The sequence below is a fragment of the Bison bison genome, unplaced genomic scaffold (genome assembly GCF_000754665.1).
Source record: "Bison bison bison isolate TAMUID 2011002044 unplaced genomic scaffold, Bison_UMD1.0 scf7180017864254, whole genome shotgun sequence".
In the NCBI taxonomy this organism is placed as follows: domain Eukaryota; kingdom Metazoa; phylum Chordata; class Mammalia; order Artiodactyla; family Bovidae; genus Bison; species Bison bison.
Genome location: NW_011494826.1, coordinates 10,716,831 through 10,729,058, shown reverse-complemented (window position 1 = coordinate 10,729,058; position 12,228 = coordinate 10,716,831). Strand labels below are relative to the sequence as shown.

Here is a 12,228-nt window from a genome sequence, read left to right as displayed (position 1 = left end):
TTCTTGCCTGGAGAATCCCAGGGATGGGGGAGCCTGGTGGGCTGCCATCTATGGGGTCGCAGAGTCGGAGACGACTGAAGCGACTTAGCAGCAACAGCTGCACACCTGCGAAAAAGCCAAGGATTTGGACCTTCTCCAAAGATCCAACTTTCCCAAAGTCACCAGTATTTTGCTAAACTCATGCTACAGAGACAAAACTCTTCATTCACTCTATCTGCTTATTCCTATAGATTTAGAAACGGATTCTGCTTCTTAGGTTTCCGATTTACAGCCAGGAAAACAAAAACATCGTATAAGCAACAGAAACAAATGTTGATTAATTTGTGCTGGGGGAACCAAGAAAGGATTCACAGATCATGCCACAACAAGCCTTAAATTTGAGTAAATGAATATAAGTTGGTATGAAACACTCTCCACACTGTAAGCCTGGCTATGAGAGCTGTCTACATTTTTTGTTCCTGCAAGCCTGAATTATATAGATCAGCACTATCCTATAGAATTTTCTAACGATGATAGATAATGGAAATCCTCTCCATCTGTGCTAACAAATATGACAGCCAATAGTCATAGTTACATACTGAACACTGGAGATGTGGCTGCTGTGACTGAGGCAATTTTAACTTGACTTAATTTAAATGTAATAGTCATTTTTGCCTAATGGTTCCCATGTTGGGTGGCACATACCTACAGTTTTGTTTTGTTTTGTTTTAATATGGCCTGTTTTCATGCCTTGGATATTTAGACTAAAGTTGGAGTGCACGTGTGTGTGCTAAGTTGCTTCAGTCATGAAGTCCGACTCTTTGCAACTCTATGGACTATAGCCTGCCAGGCTCTTCTGTATGTAGGATTCTCTAGGCAAATACTAGAGTGGGTTGCCGCGCCTTCCTCCAGGGGATCTTCCTGACCCAAAGATCAAAGCCCTGTCTCCTGCATTGAAGGCAGTTTCTTTACTGTTGAGCCACCAGGGAAGCCCACAAAGTTGAAATGGGGGAACACTGTTCCAACTGGGTGGAAAGTAAGAGGCTTGGAGGAAAAGGGCTAATCAAGAAGATTTTGTACACTTGCTAACAGTTTAGAATTTTACCCTGAAAGTAGTAATATGTAATAAAAAATATTTAAAATTACTTCTTTTGACATTCTTTTAGGAATCTTCTGATTGATATACATATGTATATAGGTATACGTACATTTATATAATGTACACACAAACACACAGAATTTGGTTTAAGCAAGATGTCAAACATATGTTTCATTTATTCAACTGCTTTTATCATAAAAGAACAAATATTTTTGCCAAGAATTAGAAAAATTATTCTTACACTTAAAACAGTAAAGAAGACTTTACTCAGGATTTTTGCAATAGATGTGAAGACTATTGCCATGGGGGGAAGAGAGATGAAACACAACTCAGAATATTGTAAAGATAACTGAGGATTTATGGCTATGGAAGGCTGGGGGAGATGGATGGAAAATTACCAAGAAGGGGTAATTCTTGCTAAACTGAATTAATAGGATTATTGCTGAAGGCAGGCCAGGTGATCAATTGTCATCTGGGAGATTGTAGGGGATCAGGTACAAGGATGATCAGACATCCAGGGTAAAAGGATTATCCCTAAACTGACTTAGCAGAATTCTGGCTACAACTAGGCTAGGAAGGCCCAAAATGGTAAAACCAAGGCTAAGAGTTAGTCTAAAGGAAGGCTCAGGGGAGCTTGACTAAATTTTGACAGAGGAGAGAGTCTTTGTCACAAAACCGCAAAAGAAAATTAATGCTAAGCCCTTCACTGGAATGTTTACTTGGGTGGCTCAGAGGTTAAAGCATCTGCCTGGAATGCTGGAGACCCGGGTTCAATCCCTGGGTCGGGAAGATCCCCTGGAGAAGGAAATGGCAACCCACTCCAGTACTCGTGCCTGGAGAATCCCATGGAGGGAGGAGCCTAGTAGGCTATAATTCATGCGGTTGCAAAAAGTCGGATACGACTGAGCGACTTCACTTCACTTTCACTTTCACTGGAATAGCAGATGATAGGTAAATGAGGCATTTTCAGAGAAGCTTATTTTCCCTAAGTAATGTGAATCTAGCTAAAGAGGCAAAGAATCTGCCTGTAATGCATAAGACTTGGGTTCAATCCATGGGTCGGGAAGGTCCCCTGGAGAAGGGAATGTCAACTCACTACAGTATTCATGCCTAGAGAAACACATGATGTAACCTGAAATTCCTAGTATTCACCTTCTTAGCTTTCCCCAGAAGAAGCAGTAGGCTTAATATTTACATAAGAAGAAACAGCCCCGAGAAAGGGATCATCAAGTAAAACAGAAGAGTGGTCTATATGTGCTGTTGTGAAGGGATGGCCATCATTACTTAATCCTGAGGACCAGAATTCTCATCTTCTGCCAAGGTGCTTGCCCTCCCCACTACTTTCTTTAACCACAATCCTTTATTCCTTTCTGGTTACAGTAGATTGGTTTGCTTCTGACTTGCAAAATTGAGGTGTGACTTCTTTTCAAAAGAAAGGAAAAGGAATTGGAGTTCTCACACAGCAGGAAAGGAGTTGATCAGACCATGATGAACTTGGCCCAGAAGTAGGGTGGAAAATGTACTTTCATGATTTCTCCTACAGGAACTCAACCGAAGGAGCACCTCTGCTGTTCTGGCTGCCTTGAAGCTCCAGTCTCTCAGTCCCCTGCTGGTTTTCTTGGGGTTTATCTTCCTGCAGCACCACACCCCTGCCTCAGGAACTTCCAGCTTGCTCACTGTCGTATCATTAGAGGACTTGTCATATAGTACTAAATGAAAAGCTATGAGTAGTGAAAATTTTATTTTCATAAAAAGTTGAAAGATCATGTTGCTGTTTGGTAGAAACCAACACAATACTATAAAGCAATTATCCTTCAGTTAAAAATAAATACAATTTTTTAAAAGTTGAAAGACAAGAGCCATGATTCTCCAAGCTTTGGTGTACCTGCCTTCCCTTGTAGCTCAGCTGGTAAAGAATCAGCCTGCAATGTGGAAGACCTGGGTCTGATCCCTGGGTTGGAAAGATCTTCTGGAGAAGGGAAAGGCTACCCACTCTAGTATTTTGGCCTGGCGAATTCCATAGACTAAGTCCATGGGGTCGCATAGAGTCAGACATGACTGAGTGACTTTCACTTTCACTTGTACACAAAAAGTTTTTCCAGTGGCTAATGGAGACCTGCCTTCTCTTTCCCCAGCCTCTGAGAAAACCTCTTATTTCCAATGCCTCCTCCTTCACTATCTCAGCAACTTTTAACTGCAAAAGTGACTACTTTTCCTACCTGCTTTGCCACCTGTAATACTGAGCTCCTAAAAACTTTCTGACAACTAGTACTGGTTCATTTTAAAGGAGGAGACAGGTTACTTTTGTTTTACATTCCTTTGTAGCATCAGCCTGACTGCACAAGGTTAGAAATTAAGGGATGGAATAGTCATTTCCTGAAACAGATAATCATAAATTCTTATAGGATCCATGGGACTTTCCAGAAGTCTGTTTAGAATACTTTGTGGTACTAGTTAACATTGAAGCCAAGCCGGTGAAAATAAATGAAATGTTTGAGGCTGCATCAAAGCCTAAAATCTTTAGAGGGTGATATATAAACTTACAGTGGATTTTTTAAAAAATGAGTTTGCTGTAATTGTGAATAATGATTTGGAATCGTTGTAGTTTGGGGTAAGGGAGAAAGAGACTGTAGTTTAGAACCAGACCTAGAATGAAATATATTCATGCCCTTGTCCTGTTCAAACAGATAAACAGGCAGTCAGGAAAAAAATGCAGAAGCCCTGAGCGAGATAATGGGATTTCTCTTAATTTGATTTGCTGTGGAGAATGCTGGCCTATTTAATACATCCATGTGGAGTTGCTGTTTATATTTTGGTTTCTAATTAGCATAGTCATTCTGAAGCCTCTAGCTGCCTTCTCCTTCCATATAAATCTAATTTGGCCTTGAGGAGGGTTATTAGAGCAACACAAGGAGCACAAACAAAGGGAAATGTCTGCCAAACAGCAGGCAGGCTCAGTGCATCTGGGGCAGGCGGGCAGCAGGCGGGTGGCAGCCGGGCCGGTGTGCAGAGCTGCGGGCACAGGAGTGACCGAGCCTGGAAAACAGATCAACCACCAGCACTCCCTCTGACCCACCCCCACCAACCCCACCCCACCCCAGCCGTGGGCTGCCTGGACCAAGGACAATCTCAAAAAAAAAAAAGAAAAGGATGATATTGAAGGGATGTGAAAGCTGTAAAGAAAAGATTTAAAATTGATTTTGAAAGTTTCTAAACTGGGCCCTAGAATGGATGGTCTGTATTGAAGTAAACACTTAGTCTCCCTCCTAAAACTCCTTGTAAAGAGTGACATTTCAATTTTCCCTGGCTTTGGGGAGCTTGACTTTTTTTTTTTTTTTAACAGCTCTACAACTCAGTCTTAGAGAAGCACCTTCTAGCAGTGATAATAAAGTACACTGAGGGGGGATATGGACAACATTGATAAAGAGGCACTAATCCTTATTCTGTGTGAAAAATAGTCTGAAGGCAGATTCTATCCCAAAGGCGAAGAAAGAAGAATGCTAAACATGACTAGCAGTGACCTATTTTTCACCAAGCAATTGGAGCTCAAGTACATTTTGACGAAAATGTTCATGGGGAAGAGCAAAGGATTTAAACTCTTTGTAAAGGGCATTGAAGTACTAACTTAAAATTCTGTGATAACTCTAAAGAGGTGAGATAACAGGTTCTTTTGAGCAGATTTAGGGGCTCTACTAACATTGATCGGGTGGGTCCCCTATAGAATCCACATTCATGGTTTGCAGTTTGTCTTAACTAGTTGCTGCCTCCCTTATAAAGATGGTAGCAGCAACTTCCAAGCAAGGGCTCAGTGAGCCTAGTTCGCAAGGGTCTATGGGAGCGCTGATGAGTATAATTTACTGCAAAATGTACCCCCTACTGTGAGGAGCAGAATGCTAATGATCTGAATCTATTCTTTGTCCAGAACACAAAGAATTACAGCTCCCCTTAGAACACACTGAAACGTCTCTAGGATAAAACTTTTTAAAAATGCACTTCTGTTGCATTCTGCATATTCTATTTAGATGCGTGTCTATCAACAATGTATTGCGTACTGACAGTGTTAAAAGCTGCCAACACATGAGTGCAGATCCCAATCTAAGGAGAAAATGAAAGAGAGAGAGAGAGAGGGAGGAAGACAGGAGATAGGAGGGAAGAAAAAGAGAATGAATTCAAAATTAAAACCACCTTGCATCACGTAGTAAATTTTTAGTGTCACAAGGATACAGATAAGAGGTTTCTGAAAAAAAATTATTAATGGAAGTACCTTTCCTAGGTATTTCTAAATGGGAGTGGACATAGATTTCACATGGAAGAAGGTAGGAATATATATATATAAGACTCTTGTCCAAGTGGTAATATGACATAAACACTCTGCTAAAAGTTCAAAAACCTCTTATTTTGACTTATTTACTCCTACTCTACCCCAATCCAGAAATACTGCTTAATCTCACTGCCCAACTACCAAGGAGATCAGGCAAGTTGCCTCCCTGTTCTCAGCATCTGTTTCTTCATCTGTCAAACATTGATCAGAATGAATCTCCAAGGAGAAAGGGGCCATCTTCTGGGAATTTTTCTTTTCCACCTGATTTCTGTTACAAGTTAGAACATCTCAGAAGTCAGTCCAGGCTCCCATGTGATTCCTTCTTACACCTCTTCTTGGAAGATCTTTTCCACAAATTCAAACACCATGTCCAGGCTACATGATAAGCTTTGAGCTGCCTCGTAAGTATGTGAGTAGAAATGTTAACAAGGGGATTAGATAAATGGGTCTGGCTGTGAGAAGAATTGTAGTATAAAGACCATGTATCTAAAACAGAATCCATGGTCTGCTCTTCCAGCCTCTAGTTTCAATACTAATAAACCTACTCCATCTCAAGATCCCAGGCTGAGCAAGAGCCACCCCCCTACACCCTTGCTCCTTCAGGAGAAGTCTTAGTCTCCCCAGTGTCCCCAGCCTTGTCCACCATCCCTCTCTTCAGGTAAACCTAATGATCTAGAACATGTCACCCCCCATCCAGATCACCGGAAGGGACTGCTCCAAACTTGTCATTTCCCAACCATTCTCTACATGCAATCAGCAAGGGTCTTAGTATGTACATGCATCATCACTCCCCCATTGAAAACCGTCAGTGGCTACATGTTTCCTCTCAAGCTTGGGACCCTCATTCTCACGTGCCCTCAGTGGCCCCCATGATCTGGTCCTGCCTACCTCTCCTTTTCCTTTGCCATCTGCCCCCTGCTTAGAGTTCTCCCTTCACAGGGGCCTTTCAACTCCTTCAACAAGAGAAGCTCCTGTCCACATTGTACGAATACACCTGCCTGTCCAGGTCATTCCAACACCCCCATCCTACCCCATGCAACAAAGTGAAAGCTTTTCAATGGTGCTAAATTCTATAGGGGAAAAAAAAAAAAAACTAAGACAAAGTAAGTGAGACAGGCAGGGAATGACAGGGAAAACAGGGAGTTGTCATTTTTTTACTGAATGGCCAGGAAAGACCTTCTAAAAAGGTCACAACTGACAGAGACATGAAATGCATGAGTGAGCTGATCAGCTGTCTTGGTAAGAGCATTCCAAACAAGAAAAAAAAGGACAAAAAGCAAAAACCAACAGCTACAGTGAAACCTCTCAGTGGATATCATGGTATAGCAGGGTGGCCAGTGCAGCTGGAACACAGGGAGGGAGGCAGAGGGAGGGAGGCAGAGGGCAGCTGGAGATGAGGTCAGAAGGGTGGCTTATCAACCATCAACCACTGTAAGGGTTCTGGATTTTATTCCAGTTTGGGAAATCATGGGAGCTATTGGAGAGAGGACAGACATGGTCTGAGTCATAGTTTTAAAGAATGAGTCTGGCCGCTGTGATAAGAACAGAGTGTAAGGATGGAAGCAAGAGACAGGATCATATTAAAATAGCCCAGGTGCTGAGGTGATGGTATTGCAACAGCCATCACAGGATTAGCAATACTGGCAATGAAAAAGCTGGGTTAAAGATCCAGGCTGAAGGAGCACTCGCAGGATTTACAGATGGATGGGGTGAGGGCTGAGAGCTTCCTACTCACTTGTCAGAAACAGAGTTTGTATCAGTTCCTCAGATGCCTTTCTGACTGATTTTCTCCTGCAGCCAATTCAGGTTATATGTAACTCCCCATCCCAGCTTGTGCTCATGCTCATAACATTTGTCACCACTGTAATTAAACAGAAATTATTCCAGTGATGAACTCACTGCTCATGTTAAGTCATATACTTATAGGGAAGGCAATGTCAATGCTATTCCCCACTCTATTCTGAACACAGAAGCTCTGGAGCCATTTATTAGATAAACTGGGTGAATCTCAGTGCGCTTCACTACAGTGAAGTCCACCTGGTGAACCATACATAGGTGCACCCTTTATAATCATTAATATTGCTATTAAAACAGAAGTAGAGACAACTCCGATAAGAGTTGTGACACTTATATAGAAGAGCTACTTCCTTGGTGGCAGCTCTAAGAGTGTGAAAAATGGTGAGATACATGGCTATTAGGCAATCTAGAGTAATCAGACCTTTTCAAACATTGAGCCAATATGTATACCCACCAAGCTGTGTCCACATTTTAGTCACTATAAATAGAATGTCCAATAGAATTAATTATATAAGCATTTTAAAGTATGTATTAAAGTTATTAAAAGGCTAAGTGTTTCTAGCATGAAGATTTCAGAGGTGCAGTTTATGAAAGCATCAGACCTTCTGGTTCAATCGATAAAACCCAATGCTAACTACAAATCACCTGCTGCCTAGAGTGCTGAAATCTGGCTACCGGCTATGGCATAAACATGGTACCTTCACACAAGGCCACAGTATTAATTTTTACATGTTGTATTAATTTCCTAGGGCTGCTGTAACAAAGCACCACACATTTAATGCAACAGAAATGAACTGTCTTCCCACTTTAGAAGACTGCCATTAAGGTGTTGGCAGGGCCACATCCTCCTACAGCCTCTATGGGAGGATCCTTCCTTACCTGGTCCAGCTCCTGGGAGCCTCAAGTGTTCCTTGGCTTGTGGTAGTGTTACTCTAATCTCTGACTCTGTCTTCATGTGGCTATCTTCCCTCTATGTCTGTGTCCAACTCTGCTTATAAGGACACCAGTCACATGGTTAAGGACCCACCCTATATTAATAGTATGACCTTGTCTTAAGTAATTACATCTTCAATGACTCTGTTCCCAAATAAGGTCACATTCATAGGTTCATGGGGTTAGGAATGCAAATATTTTTTGAGGGGACACAATTCAACCCATAAAAGATATGGTTAAAAGTGGAGCTGGGAGCAATTTTATCCAGTGTAGAGAAATGGGTTAGATCAGGAAAACTTAATCTGAGGTTCAGCTCTTTAAAGAGAGAAGTAGGTTACTTCAACAAGTTAACCTCAATGTTGGTTTCCCACTCTTTAAAATGAATATGTTAGAAGAGATGATGTCTGGTCACTCAGCTAATTCAGATCACATGAAGATGAAACTAAGTAAAGTATCCAGCTGGCTCAAGTCACATAGAATCAACCACACAGTGAACACTGCTGGTCCTGCCCTCATTTACTTAAAGCTTTAACAAGCCATTTTAATTCTTTAAATACCACAGGAAAGGGTAAGACACTACATCTGACATCACTTCTACTTGAATCACATCAGTGTCAGAGGCTTAGGCTAGTAACCGGTTACTAGTTGTACCTCCTGTACTCAATAAATCCTGTAGCCATAGCAAAGATGTTATTTCAAAATACTTTTTCAGAAACTGAAATAACAATCTAAGTACCCCATCCTCTCAAAAATTGCCTTTGTTGATAGACTCTTTACAGCACAAAACTTCAGTAAACTCTTGTATGGCTAGGTAGCTTATTCTTCCAATATGCTTTGTGAGATTGAGGCTAGTTTGAGACTGTAAATATCAGTGTCTTTCAGTTATCCCTGTATGCTCCACCAAGAAACCAATTAAATTGCCCTATCATAGTTTAAGGTTAAGATGGTTTACCAGACCCCAAGAAAAACATATTCAGACAAGAAGTAGCTTTAGAGAGTGGTTTTGGAGAATATCATTATTGATCTAGACCAGACTTACATCCATTCTCTTTTGATGAGAAGAGCTAGGTGGAAAGTTAAAGCATGTAATTTAATGTGTGTGATATCTGAAAGTGGCCTAAAAAGGCACTGTGATATAAAGGCTAGTACTGCTACTGCTAAGTCGCTTCAGTCGTGTCCGACTCTGTGCGACCCCATAGACGGCAGCCCACCAGGCTCCCCCGTCCCTGGGATTCTCCAGGCAAGAACACTGGAGTGGGTTGCCATTTCCTTCTCCAATGCATGAAAGTGTAAAGGCTAGTACAGTACTTCTTAATATCCAAGTCGCTTTTCTATTTGGTATTATTGACATGTACAATGGTCTTTTGTTGTTGTTTAGTTGTTAAGTTGTGTCTGACTTTTGCGACCCCATAGACTGCAGCCAGCCAGGCTCCTCTGTCCATGGGATTTCCCAGGCAAGAATACTGGAGTGGGTTGTCACTTTCTTCTCCAGGGGATCTTCTCAACTCAGTGATCAAACCTGAGTCTCCTGCATTGACAGGCGGTTCTTTATCCCTGAGCCATTAGGGCAGTACCTTTCCCCCCTATGTATTAACTGGATGCAAATAATGCTGGAAATATTCCATCATTTAAAATCAAATTTTTTATCATCTCTGAGTATTTTGATCTTTAACATCTTGAGAGTGTATTATAGTCTAAAAATACTTGAATAAAAAACTCTCCAGTGGAAGTATTAGAAAAAGAAGAACAAACAAAGCCTAAAGTTATCTGAAAGATATAATGAAGATGAAAGGGAAAATAAAATAGAGATTAAAAATTGGAAAAAAATCAATAAAACTTAAAGTTGATTCTTTGAAAAGGTAAACAAAATTGACAAACCTCTGGCCCAGCTCACCAAGAAAAGAGAGAGAACCTAAATACACAAAATAAGGGGTGGGGGGGAGAGGAAAATAACAACAGATACTCAGATACTGCAGGGAAAAAAAAATCTGAGAGTATTATCATGTGCCAACAAATTGGACAATCTAGAAGAAATGGGCAACTTTGGGCAACTTTCTAGAAACACAGCCCACCAAAACTCAATCAAGAAGAGAGACAATTTGAACAGACCAATAAGTAGAATCTGTAATAAAAATTCTGTAATAAATCTGTAATTTAAAAAAAAAAACACACACACAAAAAACCCTCCCTGCAAACAAAAGTCCAGGACTAGATGACTTTACTGGGGAATTCTACCCAACACACAAAGAAGAACCTGTACCATTCCTTCTTAAACTCTCTCAAAAGATACAAGAGGAGGGAACACTCCCAAAGGCATTCTATCAATATGAAGCCACCATCACTTTGATACAAAAACCAGACAAAGACACTATAAGAAAATTACAGCCAATATCTTGGACGAATATAGACACAAAAATTCTTAGCAAAATATTATCAAGCTGAATTCAGCAACACATAGATCATACACCACAACCAAGCTGGAGTCATCCCAGGATCACAAGGATGGTTTAACATACGCAAATCAAACAATGTGATACGTCACATCAACAAAAAACAAAAAACACATGATCATCTCAACAGATGTAGAAAAAGAATTTGATAAAATTAAACTCTTACCAGTTTCCTGGTGTGCAGTCGCCACGGCCCCTTGCTCCAAGCACTGCCAGGAGTCCAATGAAGAAGTTGCAGGCTAAGCAAGTTTTCAAGAAAACTGCCCGGGAGCTGAACTGGCTTTGGTTGATGAGGCTGGACAGGTGGTTCATCATGGGTGACATTTTCTCAAGCATTTTTTCCAGTTTGTTTGGAAGCTAGGAAAGGAGAATTTTAATTTTGGGATTAGGTGGAGCAGGAAAAACCACAATTTTGTACTGATTACAGGTTGGAGAAGTCATTGCTACTATTCCTACCATTGGATTTAATATTGAGATGGTAATATACAAACACCTTAAATTCCAAGTCTAGGATTTGGGAGGGCAGACAACTGATGTTATTATTCAAACTCGCGTGCAGTCATTTATGTAGTAGATTGTGGTGACCAAGGCCAAATTGGTATTTCAAAATCAGAGTTAGTTGCCAATTTGGAGGAAGAAGAGCTGAGAAGAGCCATTTTAGGGGGTTTACAAATAAGCAGGACAACTGAACAGGACATGACTCCCTCAGAGATGGCAAATTCACTTGAGCTACCTGTCTTGAAGGACCAAAAATAGCAAATATTCAAAACTTCAATAACCAAAGGCACTTGCTTTGATGAGGCAATGGAATGGTTAGGTGAAACACTAAAGAGCAGACAGTAATTCAGTCACTTATGCTTCTCTGAAATGGAAGACCATAACACCTATATATCCCTTTGGAAATCGTTAAGTGTTTTTCACACTCCTAAATGTTAAAACTGCATGATTGTTGGCATATACCAAACTGACTGCAACATTTGTAATAAATACTAAAAATACTTTTTAAAAAAATTCTTACTGAAGTGAGTATAGAGGAAACAGAGCTCAACAGAATAAAAGCTGTTTATGACAAATTCACAGCCAACATAATACTCCATGGTGAAATTCAGCTTTTTAGCTGAATGCTTCCCCTCTAAAATTTGGAACAAGACAAGGATGCCCAGTCTTACCATGTCTATTCAATATAGTACTAGAAGTCCTAGTCACAGCAGTCATACAAGAAAAGTATAAGCTATCCAAATTGTAAGGGAAGAGATAAAATTATAATATTTGCAAAATCACATGTACTTTATATAGAAGATACTAAAGACTACACACAAAAACTACTAGCACTGAGAAGTGAATTCAGCAAGGTAGTAAGATATAAGATTAACACATAGAAATTGGTTGTATTTATTTATGTTAGCAATGAGTTACCAGAAAGGGAAAGTAGAAAAACAATCTTTTTAAAATTGCATCAGGAAAAAATACCTAGGAATCAACCTGACCAAGGAGAGAAAGACTTATACACTGAGAAGTATAAACTATTAATAAAGGAAACTGAAGATGATTCAAAGAAATGGAGAAATACCTCATGCTTTTGGACTGAAAGTATATTGTTAAAAAGGACATACTACCCAAAGTAATCTACAGATACAATGTGATCCCTA

The 12,228-nt window shown here is 40.4% G+C and overlaps 1 pseudogene; it reads left to right on the top strand.

The window, feature by feature from the left end:
- Nucleotides 1-10,892: 10,892 nt before the first annotated feature.
- On the top strand, nt 10,893-11,422 carry LOC104994244 (annotated as a pseudogene).
- Nucleotides 11,423-12,228: the final 806 nt, after the last annotated feature.